Genomic DNA, 18,352 nt, shown 5'->3' with positions numbered 1-18,352 from the left:
CAGTCTTTAAAGTTTAAACTTTATGTAAAAATGCCTGGCTTTAAACATCCAGTGAACGTATTCTTAAGCATGTTTTAAGACTTGTTATTTGATACTGGGACATCAAGTCGGGATCGGCTCCGGATTCAACTCCGGAATCGGCTCCGAAACCTACTCCGGAATCGGCTCCGGAATCGACTCCGGAATCGGAATCGGCTCCGAAATTGATTCCGAACACGGAATCGGAATCGGGTAGGTTCGATTCCGAGCTCCCACCACTAGAACCAATTCAAAATATACAAGGCAAATAGAAAAATGGCAATTTTCAAAAGTTTTTCTCGTCATGTTTATTATGCCACAGTCTTGAAAAAGTTTTTTGTGAAAATTGAGGGCGTTTCAATGAAAACTATATTTTTAAAATAATTTATTTTTATGCTAAAAAGATGTTTATTATTGAGGCGCTTTGATATTTTTTGAATGATTATAATGTATTTCAACAGTGAAATTTTCTTGGCATGGATTTCTGCTCATACGCGAGCTATTTGAGAATCAGAATAAAATATTAGGATAACATCATAATTCTCAAATAATTATCAACCATGATTATGACTTCATAATCATTACTTCATTGCCGTCTCAAGAACAAATCGATAGCAATAAGCTGTAATTTTGATAATTTATTTACTCCTCACATCATCAACCATCATAAATGGTTTTAACAAGTAGTCTCAACAGAGTTCTGTTGGTTGGCCCTATTAGTCTGAAGGGAGTTTTATTATAGTCTTATTAGGTCATACAAGACATTCAAATGAAAAAGGGAGGCTTAATGGAATAACGGTAACAATAACGATAAAATTATGATAGGATTTAAAATGTGACTTGGGTAGTGTGCATTAGTGTATTTATGAATGTGTATTCATGGGTTAGCATATTCCAAATGAACAACATTCCCGTCATTGGTTCAAGCCCCGAATGGACCGTGCCTCCATACGTATTCTTTTCCCCATACGGACTATCCTGCTATGGTTAAAAAATATGTCACTGAAAGACAAGCCACCTAAAAAGCCAAAATTGCTCAAGCAGCTTATTTTGGCATGCTAAAGATCGCTGCTGTAATTCGCCTTTTGCAGTCAATAAACACCATCAATGTTCCATGTGGGTCTTTCAAGTAGCGCCTATGCAGCTTCCTTATGCCACGGTGCCAGGGATTATTTTTCTTAGTGTTTTATTTTCAAGCAAGGCGTCATCAATGACAACCACAGGACTCCACATAGCATAACACGGAGTGCAACATAAAAACTGCTGCCAAACGCTCCACAAAACTCTTTGGAAATGAGGTAAAGCGTTTCATTACCTGTTTTACATCGCAGTAGGTTGGTAGCTATTCTACAAGCAATGATCTGCCTACTAAAGATATTCAAAACATGATACCAGCAAAAAAGCGTTTTCTGGAGCGTTTGGAAGCTGTCAGTTGTTATGTTGCGCTCCGTGTTATGCTGTGTGGAGTCCTGCGGTAACGCTTTCCTGGCTTCGTAATAGTTCGTTAAATTTTAATTCACACCCACGTTCTCTTTCTCCCCTCTTTCCCCTCTTCTCCATCCTTTCACTTCGCTTTATCATTATTGGTTCTTGCTCTCTAGCTACGATAAGCGAGATGCTGAGAAGTTTTCGATCGCTTTGCGCAGCGGGAAGGCAGTATTTTTCTGTCCGTTTTAGTCATCTTGTTTCTATTTCTTTGTTGAGCTACCTTTTTAATTTTTTCATGAAGTAAATTAATGAAATTTGTATTTGTTATAATAAACATCCACCATATTGGTTGGATCCTACGGCGGGACATCATTTGTCACTGTCCTCACGCAAATGGCCCGGCTCGGTGAAGACACCCCGATGGCACTGCTCAATTTCGGTGCGTAAAATAGCACTATTGCCCGGGGCGCCACGGTGCGGCCTCATTGTACGCGGCATTCCCATGTAATCTGCCGATAGTCTGCGCCTACACGCGAGGTCCAAAAACAGCCGAAGTCATAAAAAATCATGAAAAAGTCTGCGCCCTTTTCTTCCGGCGTCCTCGTGAAGTTTACCGAGTCGAACCGAATAGTTGTGTTCGATAAACATGTGTGTGTATCAGGTAGCAGCATTTGTACTGCTTACCTGCCGTACGCCGCTGTGATACCGAGCGAGACGCATAGACATCGCATCAAAAGGACATGCGAAGTCGTGAGGAAGTTTTTCTGTGTCTTTTTTGCCTTGTCCTTGCCTTTAGATCCTGATGAGTGAAGCATGCATACCTTTCGGGTACATTCGGGGTTTAAGCTCTGTCCCTCTCATGTTAATGGTGAAGATAGAATCGTATGCAATCGGCTCTGCATTCAGGCGTGGGCAGGCCCGTGGACGCCATCTGTTCGCAGGCATAAGGGCTGCAGATCGTTTATCAAGCTAACAATCATAGTTTAAAACATCGAAATGATTTTCTCCCACTTCGTAAGTGACGATAGCAGCAGTGAAGAAGAAACAACGGTAGATCTGGCAAAACAGCGTCGATTGCTTCGAAGTGTTTTCGACCTGTTACGGAAAAGTTGGGTAATAGCGACGTAATATTAAAAATATAGTTAATGTGATGAGAATGGTGATAACGATACACTAACCTGTTGTATAAGCTTGATAATACACAAATTACAAGCTGTAAAATTTGCAGCTGCTTGCTTTTCTTGTCGCCTTTCACCACACAAACGAAGCTTGACGAACTTTTTGACATTATGAATGGCGGCGCAGTATGTTATTCAAGAGCAAATTAATTTAAATAAATTATTTAATGAGTTCAAAGATAATATATTTTTAGTTTGGAAAATGGTATGCGATGTATTCATACATCGAAAATTTCCATTAAAATTCAACAAAATATTTTTTATTTTCTTTTAATTATCATATCAAATGAAGAAAAACTGAGAGCAAACTATTAAACATGTGATTAAAGTAACGAAATGTTTTGTAGTGAAAAAGGGCGCTCAGTTAAGTAAATATTGATCGAAAAAGGGGTTTTAAATACTGCTTAAACTACATAGTGTTGATAAAATTTGAATAACACTGTCAGTTATATTGCCCTGAGTCAAAAAAAAGGTAAAGGAACATGTCGTTGTGCTGTAACTCAAGCAAATGTCATATTCCCTTCAGAAACTATTTGATTTTCAATGGCTATAAAAAACTGTTATCTGTAATAATCAAATATTGTTTCTGAAGGCTAGGGTAACTGTACCAGTATTCGGCAGTATACATGTTTTCGGCAGGGTAACTAAAAACGTGTAATTACGCTAAATCGCGTTGAAATTTTTCTCAATACATATTTTAGAAATAGAGATATGCTCATTTGTTGTTCATATACGAAGTTTCAAATCATTTCCTTGCACATTTTCCAAAATATCAAACAAAATGTGCCGTGTTCAACATGTTTCGGTGCCGTGTGTGAGCCGGTCGGAGCCGTATTCTATAGCCGTCAGGCAGTCTCATTTCTCCAATGCCTACTTTAATTGTAACTCACATCAAAGTGACTATAAAAATTGCGAGCAAAATGCCCAAAATGGGCAACATAAAATTAATAATTTAAGTACTTTTCAACACTAATTTTAGGGAAGTGAGAGTGTAAAATTGTTTTAAACATTTTTGTCTACCTATTGGCATTGATTAAAACATTTACCGACGCGTTGCCGAAAATAGGAGCACATCCTGCCGAAAATAGGACCAAACTGCCGAAAATAGGAACAAAAACAGAGTTTGAATTTTAATGAATATCGTATAATAATGCATTTGCAACGATAAATTAAAAATAGTACAATATAATACGATAGTTTATCGTCCATAATAATGTCACATTCAAGAAAAATAATATAGATTGTAAGTGTACGAGCTGTTTTAGTGAAACTGCTGCACTAACCTGCCCAATACTGGTACATTTACCCTACTTGGGTTTCTTCATTTCATGTATTAGACATTTTGAGATATAATAGTTTTTACATTGATGGTGTTCGTTTACATTAATGATACTTTACGAAAGAACACAACTGATGTAGGTTCCTACGGCCTACTCCGTCTCGTGGACTGTATTTTAGAAAGGGGAGCAGTACTCCCGAGCAAAAGCCTTGAAAAAGGCTGGCACCCCGATGCAAACTTCCACCTATCTAACAATGGAAATTGCCAAAGGGGTCTTGCCACTCTGAAAGAGAATCGAAGTTCCCAAGAAGAGCAATGCTCACAAAAACTTGGAGGAAGAACTAGTTAATTACACTGGAATTCCAACTCGATTTATTGATAATTTCTGGGGTGTTCTTATCAGGAGCCGACGTGCTCCGTTAGCGATACATACATTTTTCTGTTTAAATCCTGTTAAGTTGGCAATATTCCAACTCGATTCTGGTTGAACTGGTCTAAATGGGAATTCTGTCGTATGGGAAAATATATGTGATGCGTGTTGCCTATGCATAGGCGTTGTTAATTCATTGCCTAACTTGCGGGTGTGTTCTGCCTATCTCAAAATCCAACAACTGATTTAACTGCAAACTAAACATAATAACCAAAACGAAATACACATGACCTGGCTAAACGAAATACACATGAGCGAAATGGTTCAAATGGAAGAACCACTCATACATATTGCTTATCAAATTATGAGAGTGTGTGAGTTATCGTCCGAAAATTCCGCTTGGGTAGTGGTAGAGGCAGGACTTGACCAGCCACAAAAATTGTGCCTAAGAAGAAGAGGAAGGAGAAAAATAAACGATTGTTGAATGAAATGTTGTACAAAGTTGTAACCGTTACGCAGCCACGTTTCTATCGTCTATGGGCCCACTTTCCTCATTCGTCATTATAGTGGCTCCTCCATTGTCCTTCCACACATACGTAGCCAAGTATCCTTCTGAGCATCTTCTTCTCGAACGCGGCTAAGAGGGTTTCGTCAGATTTAGACAGTTTCCATGTCTGTCCGTTTTACTACCGTGTGTAAATCATGGGTAACAGCCAAAACTGAAAAACCAGTTAGCATTTGCAAGTAATTTAGGGTGATACAATTGGTATGAATGTATTTATACGAATGAAACATATCTTTCAACTCAAATAAAATCGTTACAGTTGCGGTATAATCGTATCGGTAGGAATCGGATGATCGCATTGATAACTATCGTTCTTGTACCTTTCTGTCGTATACGTAAACGTCAAATGCACTGCATAGACGCCTCCAATCAAACGCGCTCTGGACTATCGGTTGTTTTTGATACGTTTTTGTGACTGTTGTTGTGAACATTTGACTGTGAACGGATAAATATCATAAGTGCATTGTTTGATTGTGTTAAATACACACTACCGGTTTTTTGTTGGTTGAATTCGGATTATCTTACTCAAGTGCTTTCCGTCTTTGCTAATTGTTGACGCTACGGCATAGTGCGTCTGGGTTAGTACTACTTCGACGATGTCAGTGTCCTGCCCTGCCTGTTCGTTGCTCATCAATAACGCGGATGTGTATATAAATGATGGACTTTGCAAGGCAAATTTTCATGTTTCCTGTTTTGGGACCAACGACAGGGCGCTATCTGAACTTCTGCGCTCTAATTCCCAATCATTATGAATGTGCCGCTGGAAGACTTGCACTCATGGATAACATTTCTGATGAATTGGCGAACTTAAAATCAGAGTTGCTTTGCGAGTTTGATGGCCGCTTAACTCAAACGTTCGATACTGTTCGCAACGATGTGTTCGTGATGCTCGATAGAGGCAGCACTCTCACGCACATAACAAATCTGGAACATACACCTACCTTAAACATCGCAGCAGTTCCACCAATTAGCTCTCGGCCATCTGATGTGGATCGTGCTTCTCAAAATGCACCGCAACGGAATGCGCCTCAACGTAGGCTTATCGATTTTACTCCTCCTGCTCCTAATTCTGCGGCTCCTTTACACATGAGCACAGCACCCATTCCACCTTCGTCTCGGACTGTGTTGACAATTTCTATGAACAAATGACGACTTCACGAACGACGCCAGATTTTGGATCTATATAACACGAATTGCTCCTTCGGTTTCCGATCAGGAAGTTAAAGAGATCATCTTTGGACAACTGGGAACCCATGACGTGATTATAATTACTTATAATCACAGCTGTTGCCAATTGGTCGTGAAATAAGCACATTGACTTTTGTATTTTTTAAAGTTGGAATGTCGCTTAATTTCAAAGAGAAAGCACTATCAGCATCGATCTAATTCACCTACATTCTCCTCACGCACCAGATTGTGTACCACTACCATAACCAGAGCACAACACTAACAACCCGTTACAACGTACAATAATTCCAGAGGAATCCCACATGGTATAAATAACTATGCTACGGTCTCAACTACACTCTCGAATAAGTTAGTTATTCATTATCAGAATGTGTGAGGACTTCGCAAAAAAATCGTTGACATTCGTATAGCAATTATTGAGTCCGAGATCAATGTGTTTGCACAGATGGAAACCTGGTCGAACGACACGATAACTTCATCGTTAATCATCGACCAGACATACAACTTGTATCGCTATGATCGTAATTCGTCAAATAGTTCATGCTCTCGTGGTGGAGGAGTGCTTATTACCTGCTCTGCAAAACTCTCTTCATGGATCGTCCCGCACACCTTATATCGCTTGAGCTGTTTTGGGTTCGTATTCGATTGCTTTGCTCTTCTCTGTACGTCGGGGTAATCTACATTCCTTCTGACCGAAGTGGATCTGCAAGTATATTCGAATCGCTTCATGAGAGTGTAACGCCTTTAACCGCAATCCTTTCGGTGAGTATGAATGCTGAGGATCTCATGCTCCTTCTTGGTGATTTTAACATTCCTTCTCTCTCGTGGAAAGCAACGCCGTCACACGCTAAATTCTTCATCCTTTACAACGTGCAGACTAATGGAGCTTGGCTTTCGGACGGGATGTACTTATGAACTTATGGGTTGAACTGAATGAACTTGGGGTTATTTCAAATATCAGAAGTAAAAAATTTCCGTGGGCGTCAATTAGATCTCGCCTTCGTCTACGATGCTATGCGTAGTTGCACCAGCATTCTCGAGTCTCCTTCTGCGCTTCTCAAAATTGATCGATATCACCCGGCAATGCAATTGTCCCTATCGATTCCCGATACGATCCCGGTAATGAGGTCTCGTGCTTCGTCTAATTCTACATTCCACAGTTTCAATTTTAAACGAATGGGCTTCTCCAACTTCAGCCAAATCATTGAAAGCATGGACTGGTCATTTATCGAAGATAATTGTGATATCGACGTAGTAGTAAATAATTCCAATTCCACCTTCCCCCTGTGTTGTCCTCTCCTTTCTCCCTCTCCCTATCCTGCGTTATCTAATCGAACCTTTAGGGCACTTAAAGCAGATAAAAACTGTAAACTACGTTTATTTCGGCGACAACGTTCTTCATATTGTTTGTGTATATACAAATATGCAGCTAGTGCTTATCGCTCTTATAACCGGTGGCGACACAATGCATTCTTAATTCGGCTCCAAGATTGTTTCTCGATGCACCGAGAGTTTTTTTTAGCGAAACTGTTTTCCTTTTGGCTCAACAACCGTTCCCGGTCAAGGCCTGCCTGTACCACACTACTTGTGGGTTTGGCTTTCGGTGACTTATTGATCCCCCCATAGCAAGATAGTCAGTCCTACGTATGGCGGCACGGTCCATTTGGGGCTTGAACCCATGACGGGCATGTTGTTAAGTCGTACGAGTTGACGACTGTACTACGAGACCGGTTAGCGAAACTGTTATGTCAGAGTAAAGCCTAATACTATTCCTTCCGTACTTTCCTTGGACGGCGAGTCTGCCAATTCTCTATAGATATCGCAATAGATGAGAATGGCTATATCTAAGCTCAAGCTGTCTTTCTCTCCATGTCCTGACGTTATTCCTTCACCTGTGATTAAAAAATGCGTGTCGATTTTGTTCGATTACTATATCGTTTATTCAGAAAGTCGTTAAATTCCGGTTCTTTTCCAATATTATGGAAATGTTCATGGCCTGTGCCAGTGCATAAGAAAGGGGAAAGAACTGACGCAAAAAATTACCGTGGTGTGTTAAAGGTGGATTAAAAATATATTAAATATATATTTTAATTATATTAAGATATTTTTAAATCCATCCTGGGTGTGTCACGGTTTTGTACTTCGGCCAAAAGAGCTACTTAGATCTACGCTGAGGGAAATTTTTGAGCTATTTTTCTTCGCGCGCAATGTTGTCGCTCTATGTCTATTTGAACGGTTATATTTCATCTCACCAGCATCCCGTTGCACAAAATCGAGAAGTTTCCTGCGCAGGAAATGGGGCAAAATCTGCGCAGGCCAACGCGGATTTTGGCCGGTTTCCCGCGCGGGATTTCAGTGAAACCTGCGCTGGGTAGAACAGTTTTGGCGTCCTCTGTTGGGGAAATGGACCTATTTCAGGCGGCGGAGCAAAAAAAAAACGGATGGAGCAAAAAATTCAAGATATAACACATCCAAACCTTCGACAGCGCGCTCAGGCGATGGGTAGGAGGCAGAGCAAGGGACGGGTAGCTCGACAAACTGCTTGACAAATTTGCCGAAGGAAAAAGAAGGCATAAGAAAATTCGCGTAAAGCGAGTTCTTCCGCCGCTTTGGCCAGCGGGATGGCTTTATGCCCAAACGATCGTCCTCTTCTAACCTCATGTCCCTAGTTTCGTTTATCTTCAACAACATGGCCTCTGGTCATCAAGTGCAAATAATTTATACTGATTTCAAAGCAGCATTTGATAGTGTTCCTATCAATTTGTTATTGGCTAAATTAGCTAAACTTGGGTTCAATTAATTTGTGGCCGTCTGGCAGAGGTCCTATCTAGTTGGAAGATATTAAAGAGTGTGTATTTTTATCTTCTTATCAAACCGTTTTGTGGGCCTGTCCGGTGTCCCGCGAGGGACCGTTTAAACCCTCTTTTGAATTTTTAAATTAACAATTAAACAAAATGGACTGCGTCTTTGTTCACTGAAATGTAACGCTATCTCGTTTGGTCGTTCCACGCGTAAGGTACTTTGGAACTGCACGATGAAAGATATTCCCATCGATCGTGTGATTCGGTTAAATATCTTGGCGTCTGGTTGGATGAAAAGCTTACGTTCAAAGACCATATTGACCTCGAAGCGGACATTTGTAGAAATAAATAAACTGAAATAGTATAATTTGAGGGAGTGGATTTCACCGTTGAGTTTTGCAGATTTGTCAATGGAGTGTGAGGTATATATTTCATTTATTTGTCTTACCATATCGGTACAGCGCATGAGTATGTTATTAATAATCATCTCCAGCATATCATGAATATTCCCAAGCGACAAAATCGACATGCTTTCTCGCTCTCTCAGGTTTACTGATCTATTGGGTAGAATGAGAAAGCATGTCGATTTTGTTAGTTGGGTTATGTCCTCTATATATTCAACAGTTGGTGTTGTGAAACTTGTAGCGGGTTCACGGAGCTTAGTTCACAGCTGTGTCGTTACCAAAAGAAGGGCTTTATTCTTACTTCCTTCTATTCTTATAAACTATCCTAATCCTCTATCCTAATCTATAAACCTAACCTAGCTATAATACATAATTCCCAATTATTATGAGATCAAGGTTGCTACACTACACCCCACCAGTAACGGAGTTACGACCTAATTTAAAGTATATGCAGGCTTAATTCTATCGATACTAATAGATTCTGATTTTCCATTAATGTCTAATGTGAAAAAAATTCTAGGGCGTCTTATAACATGGAACATGCCTTCATATGGGGGTTTTAAACCTGTCCTAACCTTGTCCACCCTCACAAAAACGTCAAAAGCATTTGTCTAAATCCTTGGAAACGTAAGGGTGCAAATTTGTTTTGACTTCGCTTTCGATTGGTTTGATTGATTTCATTATCTTTTTTAAATTTTCTGTGAACTCATGGTCACTGGATAAATAGTGTGTGTCTGGTTTGAATATTTCTGATGGTAGACGCAAAGTTTGCCCATATAATATCTCTGCCGGGGTAGCATTTAAATATTCTGTATGCGAAGCTCTTATTCCCAGTAGAATGATTGGTAATCTTTTTGCCCATGGCACGGACACGTCTGAGGCTTTGATGGAGTTCTTCAGCTGACGGTGAAATCTTTCCACCATGTCGTTTGCTTGAGGATGGTAGGCGGTGGTTCTAATGTGGTGTGTACCTAAAAACTTTGTCAGACTATCGAACAGTCTACTCTCAAACTGTCTACCTCTATCAGTAGTGATAGTTCCCGGGCAACCAAATCTGGAAATATACTCTTTTACAAAAGTCCAAGCTACTGTTTCCGCGGTAATTTCTGGGATTGGATAGCATTCTGGCCATTTCGTGAATCTGTCCATAATTGTTAAAATATATGACATCCCTTCTGAGGGTGGAAGGGGCCCTACAATATCCATATGGATATGATCGAATCTTCCAGCAGGAATTGCAAATTTTCCCAAAGGTGATTTTGTGTGTCTGCTGACCTTTGCCCTTTGGCATGCTATACATGTGCGAGCCCATCTCCCAGTATCTGCATTCATTGCAGGCCAGAAAAATCTGGTTGTTATCAACTTCCTGGATGCTCTTACCCCAGGGTGTGAGAGGTTATGAACACTATCAAAAATAGATTTTCTTAATGTGCCAGGCACGTAGATAGGATTATTACCCGTAGAGGTTTCAAATTGCAAGTTGTATCCATCTACGTTTTTAATTTCCATAGTGTATTTTGATGTTTTATTGCTAGATTTAGATTTGAAAATGATTTGTTCCAGTTGCTCATCACAAGCTTGATGAGTAAAAAATTCATTACAGTCTATTTTTTGTGATAATTCATTCAATTCAATTCTTGAAAGAGCGTCTGCAATTATGTTGCTCTCACCTTTTATATATCTTATGTCTGATGTAAATTGTGATATGTAGTCCAACTGTCTATATTGACGAGGCGATTTATCTGTTTTTGATGCTACTATAATATAATACTATAATAACTGTTATAAGTGGTTTATGATCAGTCTTCAGAAAAAATGTTCGGCCCTTTAAAAAATATCTAAAATGTTTAATTGAAGCAAAAATTGCTAAAAGCTCTCTATCGAATGTGGAATAGCGTTGTTGTGTCTGAGTTAACTTTTTAGAAAAGAAACCTAGAGGTTGCCATTTGCCATTGTCATTCTGCTGTAAAACTGCGCCCATTGCAACGTCTGAGGCGTCCGTTGTTAAAGAGTATGTTGTATTCTCTTTTGGTTGTGCTAGTAGGGTTACGTTCGCCAACTCAGATTTTAGCTTATTTATGGCATCAGGGACATTTGCTGGTAATTAAAACAAAGTTTTCTTATGTTTATTGTGATATGCTACCAAGTCGTGCAGAGGTTGCATTGTTTTAGATATGTCTTTTATGAATCTATGATAGTAGGTCAACATACCCATGAATCTCTGCAGACCTTTAACCGAAGTAGGGAAAGGAAATTTTGTAATTGCATCTACTTTATCGGATGAAGGCTTAATGCCTTCAGGGGATATGTTGTGTCCTAAAAATTCTATTGTTTGAACCCCAAAAATGCATTTAGAAGTTTTGATTTTAATGTCGTTTTCTGACAGACGTTGTAAGACTTCTTCTACGTGCTTCTCATGTTGACAAGCATCTTTGCTTGCGATCAAAATATCGTCTATGTAAACGAAAACATAACTCAAATCACTAAACATTCCATTTATGAATCTCTGAAATGTTTGACTTGCATTTCGAATACCAAATGGCATTCGAGTAAATTCAAACAGTCCAAAAGGTGTGACAATTGCTGTTTTAGATATATCCTCCTCAGCTACTGGAATGAGATGATACGCTTTGACTATGTCTAACTTCGAGAAGATACTGCAACCATTTAGATTTAATGTAAAATCCTGAATATAAGGAATCGGATATCTATCTGGAATCGTTATAGCATTTAATCGACGAAAGTCTCCGCAGGGTCTCCAATCTTGATCAGCTTTTGCAACCAAATGTAATGGAAATGACGCTGATGAAGATGACGGACGGCAGATTCCTAAGTCCATCATTAATTGAAATTCTGCCTGAGCTGCCTTATATTTTACGGCGTCTAGACACCTCGGTGTATCGACACTGGCTATTGATCCTTTTGAAAAGAGACTGGTCAGTGGATCGATCAGTTTTTTGTTCTTTAAATCCAAAAGGATTCCAAACTTTGCTAAAAAATCAGCTCCAATTAGAGGTCTATTGACCGAAGCAAGCACAAATTCATGCTGAAACTCGCGTCTCAACCCAAGGGAAACTTTTAAAAATTTTGTTCCGAAAGTGTCTATAGTGCTTCCGTTAGCGGCTGAAAGTTTATTTATTGGTGTTTTAGTTATTTTTCCGATCATATACTGAGGAATAACTGAAACATCTGGCTCTGAATCCATTAAATAAGTAAGTGCACTGAGAGGATCATGAACGAAAAGTCGACAGGGATGTTTACCAATTGAAACTGGCAGGGTTGCTCAGAAACCTGTCAATAACGAAGCAATCTTTAGTTTTTTTTCATTAGATTTCCAGAAACACGGTTTGACACAAGAATTTGCTTCTTTCCCATATTTTTGATGGTACCAACAGAACCTTGACTTGCTTGGACGCCTTTGATTTTGATTGCGCTGAAATGATCTACTGCAGCGGTCGGCAAAGTCCGGCCCGCGGGCCAAATGCGGCCCGCCGCAACATTCAATCCGGCCCGCGAAAGGCTTTGACCGGTTTTTTGAAAGATGGGAAGAAACGATTCATACACAAATTACTGAAGATCTTTTAGTATGCCATATTATACCATCGTACATTTTCAACTTTAATTAATGTACTATGGAACGACGGACCGTTCAGTATGTTCGAACACGAGGTCAATATCCCCGTAATTTTTGCATGAAAAAAATATGCCGTTTTCGGCTGGCAGCAGAAAAAAGAGTAGTTGAAAGGTAATTATTTAAGCTCACTTCCACAAATAAATTCAAGACTTTGCGAATTGCCTTTCGTCAATTATCAGGAATTTTCACCATGGTGGACAAAGACATGCATGATTTAAGTTCTACCTTCAATTTTTATTAATTCCTCCTAAGTTTTCGTACAAAATTGTTAGAGTAGAGTTTTTGCATCACGTTGGTGCAGAAAAAAATCGATGGAACACAGGTGACGGATTTTTGACCAGTGCGCAGATTGGGTGTTATATCGAAATTCTGTCGAAATTCACCTGAAATGATTGTTTTGAGTTTTTGCGTAATTGTTTGCCATTGCGAAGCCAGTGGATGCGATTTCTATTTCCTGATCTGTTTATTGATGTTTCTTATTATTTTACTGTTTGGTGGGTTGCATCGATCTGCCGAATCAGCTAACGCAGTAATGTAACCCTTTGTCCCTTGTCTCTTTGTCTTCATATCAGCTTCTTTTGGAACCTCAAAAATTAATCTGGGATTTCTTTCGATGCTTTGATTATTGTCTAATAGTACCAATATGTTGATGACTAAAATGCCGAAACGGGTATACACGACGTCCACAAACTTCCGCACGGAGTCCATTTTGGACGCTATAGGGTGCCATTTTTTGATCGCGCACGCTTTTGATTCACTTTTTTGGCCATCATGGTTCGAGTTCGACTGATAGAGGTGTCAAATTTAGTCTGCTAACTAATGATACTACTACTATAATACTACTCAAAGTGTAAATAACGTTTTGTTAAAGCGGGTTTAGAAAAACCCATGAACAATGGATAATTGTTGTCCTTTTTTTTAATGCAATCAAGATGTAATATTAACATTATCTGAACACCACAATAAGACTATCGAGATGAAGGCCGCATACGAAATTTTATAAAGACGAGATACACTAAAGTCTGGTTGCAATTAATTTATTTAAAGTTTTGCATACGACTGTCACCAACGTAATATATGGAAAACAAAGTTTTAGTTTAGTGAAATAGCAAACATTTTTCCCGCGATAATATTTGTCCTATTATTCGTTCTTCTTAATTTCACACAAATCAGTTGTTTTCTTTTTTATCTGCTTTAGGGGTATTTTGCATCGTATTTCAAAACAAATAGGAACATTGAAAAAACCCTGTTGTTTTAATGAGAACGACGATTCCACGCAGTTCCTGTTTACGAGTGCAACGATTGCGAAAGTGCTAAAGTTTTTCATAAGAAATCATCGATCAATTTAACTGACATGACATAACTTGTCCATAAAATATGTTTATAAATACTAAATGCACATTTGTCTCGATAATTTTTCAGTCAATAACACTTCAGTATCATCCCCAGAATAGTCTTAATATTTTTTGCGGCGTGGGAGGATGGGATTATCAAGAAGCGATATTGCTCTTGCTTTGTTATGTTTTGAATTATCACACTATTACCCTTCGTTTGGCGATCCTCAAATGATTAAAAGATGCAATTAGTTTTTAAATAGATATTATCAATTTTTAACCATGCTTGGATGAAACAATTATAGGACAACAGCAACAATACCAATTTTGTTTTGTTTCTAAAATTTTATAATGTAATAATTAAAGCCCAAGAATATAAAAACCGCATTCTCCTGGCTCGCAGCTTTAGATCATTTACTAAATTTGGCCCTTTGCCTCAAAAGTTTGCCGACCGCTGATCTACTGGGTCTACTTTCTAAATTTTTAAGCCTTCTTGTCAATCCTCTTATTTCTGACTGTAGTGATGCAATTTCATCGATGCTCTGGGAAGCTTGGGAAAAATGTGTCTTGATTCGAATTTCATCTATGTTTTTTTTCCTGATGATGCTTCCCATATTTTATCTGCAATTTTCAATAGCTCTGAAATATCTCTATCTTCTACGGCAATCAAAGCTACTTCTATTTGCTTTGGTAATCGCCCTAACCAAAGTCTTTTAATGAAACTTGTTGACACTTCAGTACTACTGCCAGCGAGTTGTGACATTTTCCTGAAAAAAAAAACTGACGGAGAATCGTCTCCCATCTCCGCATGAAAAACTAATCATGAACTACGTTGTTCCTCGCTAGCAGAAAAACGTTTTATAAGTTTGACTTTTAAATATTTATATGTATCTTCAGCAGGAGGATCTTGAATAATGTCCATCACCCTCTCGAATGTCTCTGGTGCCATGGCACTCAGCAGGTTTATGTGTAATGAGTTCTTGGATAAAGTTACGGTCGCCATGTAATGCGATGATCGTACAACTGTACTTCGAGTACCGTCGCGGTAGGTCAGTGTTTCGCTGACATGAGCCGAGGTGGAATAAAACTTCGTTCGAGCGGACTTTTCAACACTTGATCGTCCAGGCGATCATAGAAACCTTTAGGAGGTTTCCCTTACTGGAAACGTTGGAGTTTAGAGGCCTTACCTTGGGTAGGGGGACATAACTAAACTCTTTAAATGAGAAGTCGATAGATGTAGGATGGGCATAGTCCTATCCTGACAGTCCGAACGAATCTGACTTGCCACGGTCGGAATTGGTTTTATTTATACTCAAATTAAGTTGAGGGTTTCGCACATTTGGTTCCGGGTTTTATGTTGGAAAGTTATTGTTTTCACTCAGCTAGTTACGTTTGTCTTTTGTTGACAAGAACGATGGTTCTTGTCACTAAGTTCCTGTTTTGGGTTTAATGCATATACTGTTCCTGCTTTGGGTTATAATGCATAAACTGTTCCTGTTTATGTTGTACGTTTCGGTTGGTTCTGTTAAGTGTGTCACAATTGTTTTTATATGAACGGTGTGGCCTGAGCTCTTCCGGGTGTGTATGGTATGATCTGATTTGCTGAGTGTTTTATAATGGATGTGGTGCAATGGTGTGATTTGGCTTTTCAAAGTGTGTTGCTATGTGTCTATGGCTGATAGTGTGTATTACAATATGTTCTGTATATCAGATATGCTACACCTCCTCCCTTTAGGAGAATAACGAAAATAATGAAATTGTTTGAAGTTATTCTTTTCATTTAATTAAACTGAGTATTTGTTATGTTTTTTTTTTTTTGGTTTACTAATTAAATCATTACTTATCTCTTAAGGTGGGTAATATTTTATGTAAATAGATCTATTATCTAGAGATAAAGAATTGTGAATATTTAATATTCTCCTAAAATATTTTGATTTTCCTATGATTCCTTTGTAGGGTTCGTTTCTAGAGTTTTCTGCTTTTATAGATCTTATGACTTTTTGCATGGAGATAACATTATGAAATTTTTCTTTGAGCTCTTTTAGAATCTTGTCGTAAGTAACATTATTTCTTGGTTCTTTTACATTTTCTTCACATAATATGGAATAATTCATTTTTCTAGCCTTATTATCGTGGCAATATAATTCATTGTTTAATTCATTTATATACTTTTTCTTTGATTTGATGTTACGTTTTATTTTCTTTAAATGTTTTGGCTCAGTTGCATGATTGTCGTTGCAATTAATTTCATCACTCATTTCCATGTTGTCTAGCAGTATTAAACTATCTGTTACTTGTTTTTCAACCTTATTTTTCTCATTGTCATTACTTATTGTAATCATTTGTATATGTTGCATGTTTTTATGTTTATAATCATTGTTAGTATCATTTTCATATTCTTTTGTGAATTTATCGTTCTCTGTCATTATTCTTTTTGAGTCGTCTCTTGACCTTTCCATATCATTATTTGTTTCATTATTTAATGTATGTCTTCTTTTTAATTTATCTTCATATTTTCTGTCATTATAGTTTGCTTTGCTGTTATTATTTCTATAATACTTTTTAACTTGGTCATTTATTTGACTAGTATTTCTATAATCTTCATCATTTTGGTGGTAAATATGATTCTTATGTAATTGATTATTATTATTGAACTGTTCATAATTTCTGTTCTGTTCTGTTCTGATGTAATAACATTGCATATTATTGGATCTGCTCTGAATATTATTGTTATAATTGTATTCGCGATTATTATATCCTTGGTTAACTTGACTCTGACTACTACAATTGTTTAACTGATGGTGGCGTTTGTAGAAACTGAAGTTGTTATTCTTTCTATAACTATAGTTGTTGGGTGTTGTTTGAGTAGTTAATGATTGATTCAAATTTGGAAAATTTTGGTAATTAAGCTGGTTGTTTCGTTGCGGGTATTCATGGTTTAGACTATAGCCATGTATGTTAAATTGATAACTATTTTTATTTATTTCCTCGCATTCATTTTCCAATACCTTTTGAGTTGCATCTGTTATCGTTGAGAAAGTACCAATCTTCAAGATCATTTTGGTTTCTTCATTTGAAATTTTTTGTTTTAGAGTTTCTATCCCTTGTTTGATTGCCATATCGTTTGCAATTTTTTGTGGGAATTCTAATTCTAGGTAAATTAAATTGAGTTTTTCTGTAAGCCTTTCAACTTTCTTGCAAATTGTTTGTGTATCCTTTGATGTAATGGATTTCAATTCCACTATAATCCTGTCGGGTGTTAGTTTTTCTTTACATCTTCTTTTTATGTCGTTTATAAGCTCTGTAAAAGATGTAATATTGCTAGGTAGCCCTATTCTTGCTTTACCAATCAGTCTGGTTCGTAGGAATTTTATAAGCATCGCTTCATGGTTTGGATTTAGTTCAAACAAAAACTTTGATGCGTCTTCAAATGTGTCAAAAGTATCAGAAGAACCATCGTACATTGGTACAAGACCTATGGCTGTTTCAAGATCAAATTTTGCCATTTTTGTTATTTTTGTTAGTTTTAGTTCATTTAAGTGATTTTAAATTTTAAATTGATCGATATTTTACTTTAAGATATTTTTTTTTTGCTGTTAATTTCTAACATGGTCCTTAATTTTTTTTTTTCATTCATATGTTATTGCTTTTTGTACTGGATTTTTACGCCAAATATAGTTTTCTGGAGGGGTTATTAAACCTTCTTGTCAATCTAGTGATCTAGTAGTTATTCTTATGTAAGATAAAATCAGTATTGAAAATAGATTTGTTTGATACTTCTTGAATTGTCAGCAAGTAATGACATTTAAATATGTTATCATTGATATTGTTAGTTTGATTCTTTTGTGTTTCTTTGCTATTAGGCATATCTTATGCATCGCAAGCTCTAATGCTTGGCTTATATTCGTATTTACGTTAAAATTTGATTTTGTCATTTTTGCGTCTTATGTTTGATGTGTATTTATTTGATATCTTATTTACATCTGTCATGCAAGGAAAATATATTCTTAAACTGTTTTTTCTGCTGCTTTTGCAAATTTATGCAGCCTCATCAGTAAATTTTGAATTTACGGTACCTTTTTAAATACATAACATGTATTTAATGTTGCTGCTGCTGATGATGATGCTACGCTGCATTTTTACCGGTGCAAGG

At 37.6% G+C, this 18,352-nt stretch overlaps 1 protein-coding gene across 9 annotated transcripts in view; it reads left to right on the top strand.

Moving 5' to 3' along the window:
* The window catches only part of LOC121589997 (rho GTPase-activating protein 26), a 191,382-nt gene that overhangs the window by 4,910 nt on the left and 168,120 nt on the right, over positions 1-18,352 (top strand). The gene's annotated exons all lie outside the window — the stretch shown is intronic.

Source organism: Anopheles merus, chromosome 2R, assembly GCF_017562075.2.
Source record: "Anopheles merus strain MAF chromosome 2R, AmerM5.1, whole genome shotgun sequence".
Lineage (NCBI taxonomy): Eukaryota > Metazoa > Arthropoda > Insecta > Diptera > Culicidae > Anopheles > Anopheles merus.
Note: the sequence above shows the minus strand (reverse complement) of the source record. Positions and strands in the feature narration are given on the sequence as shown.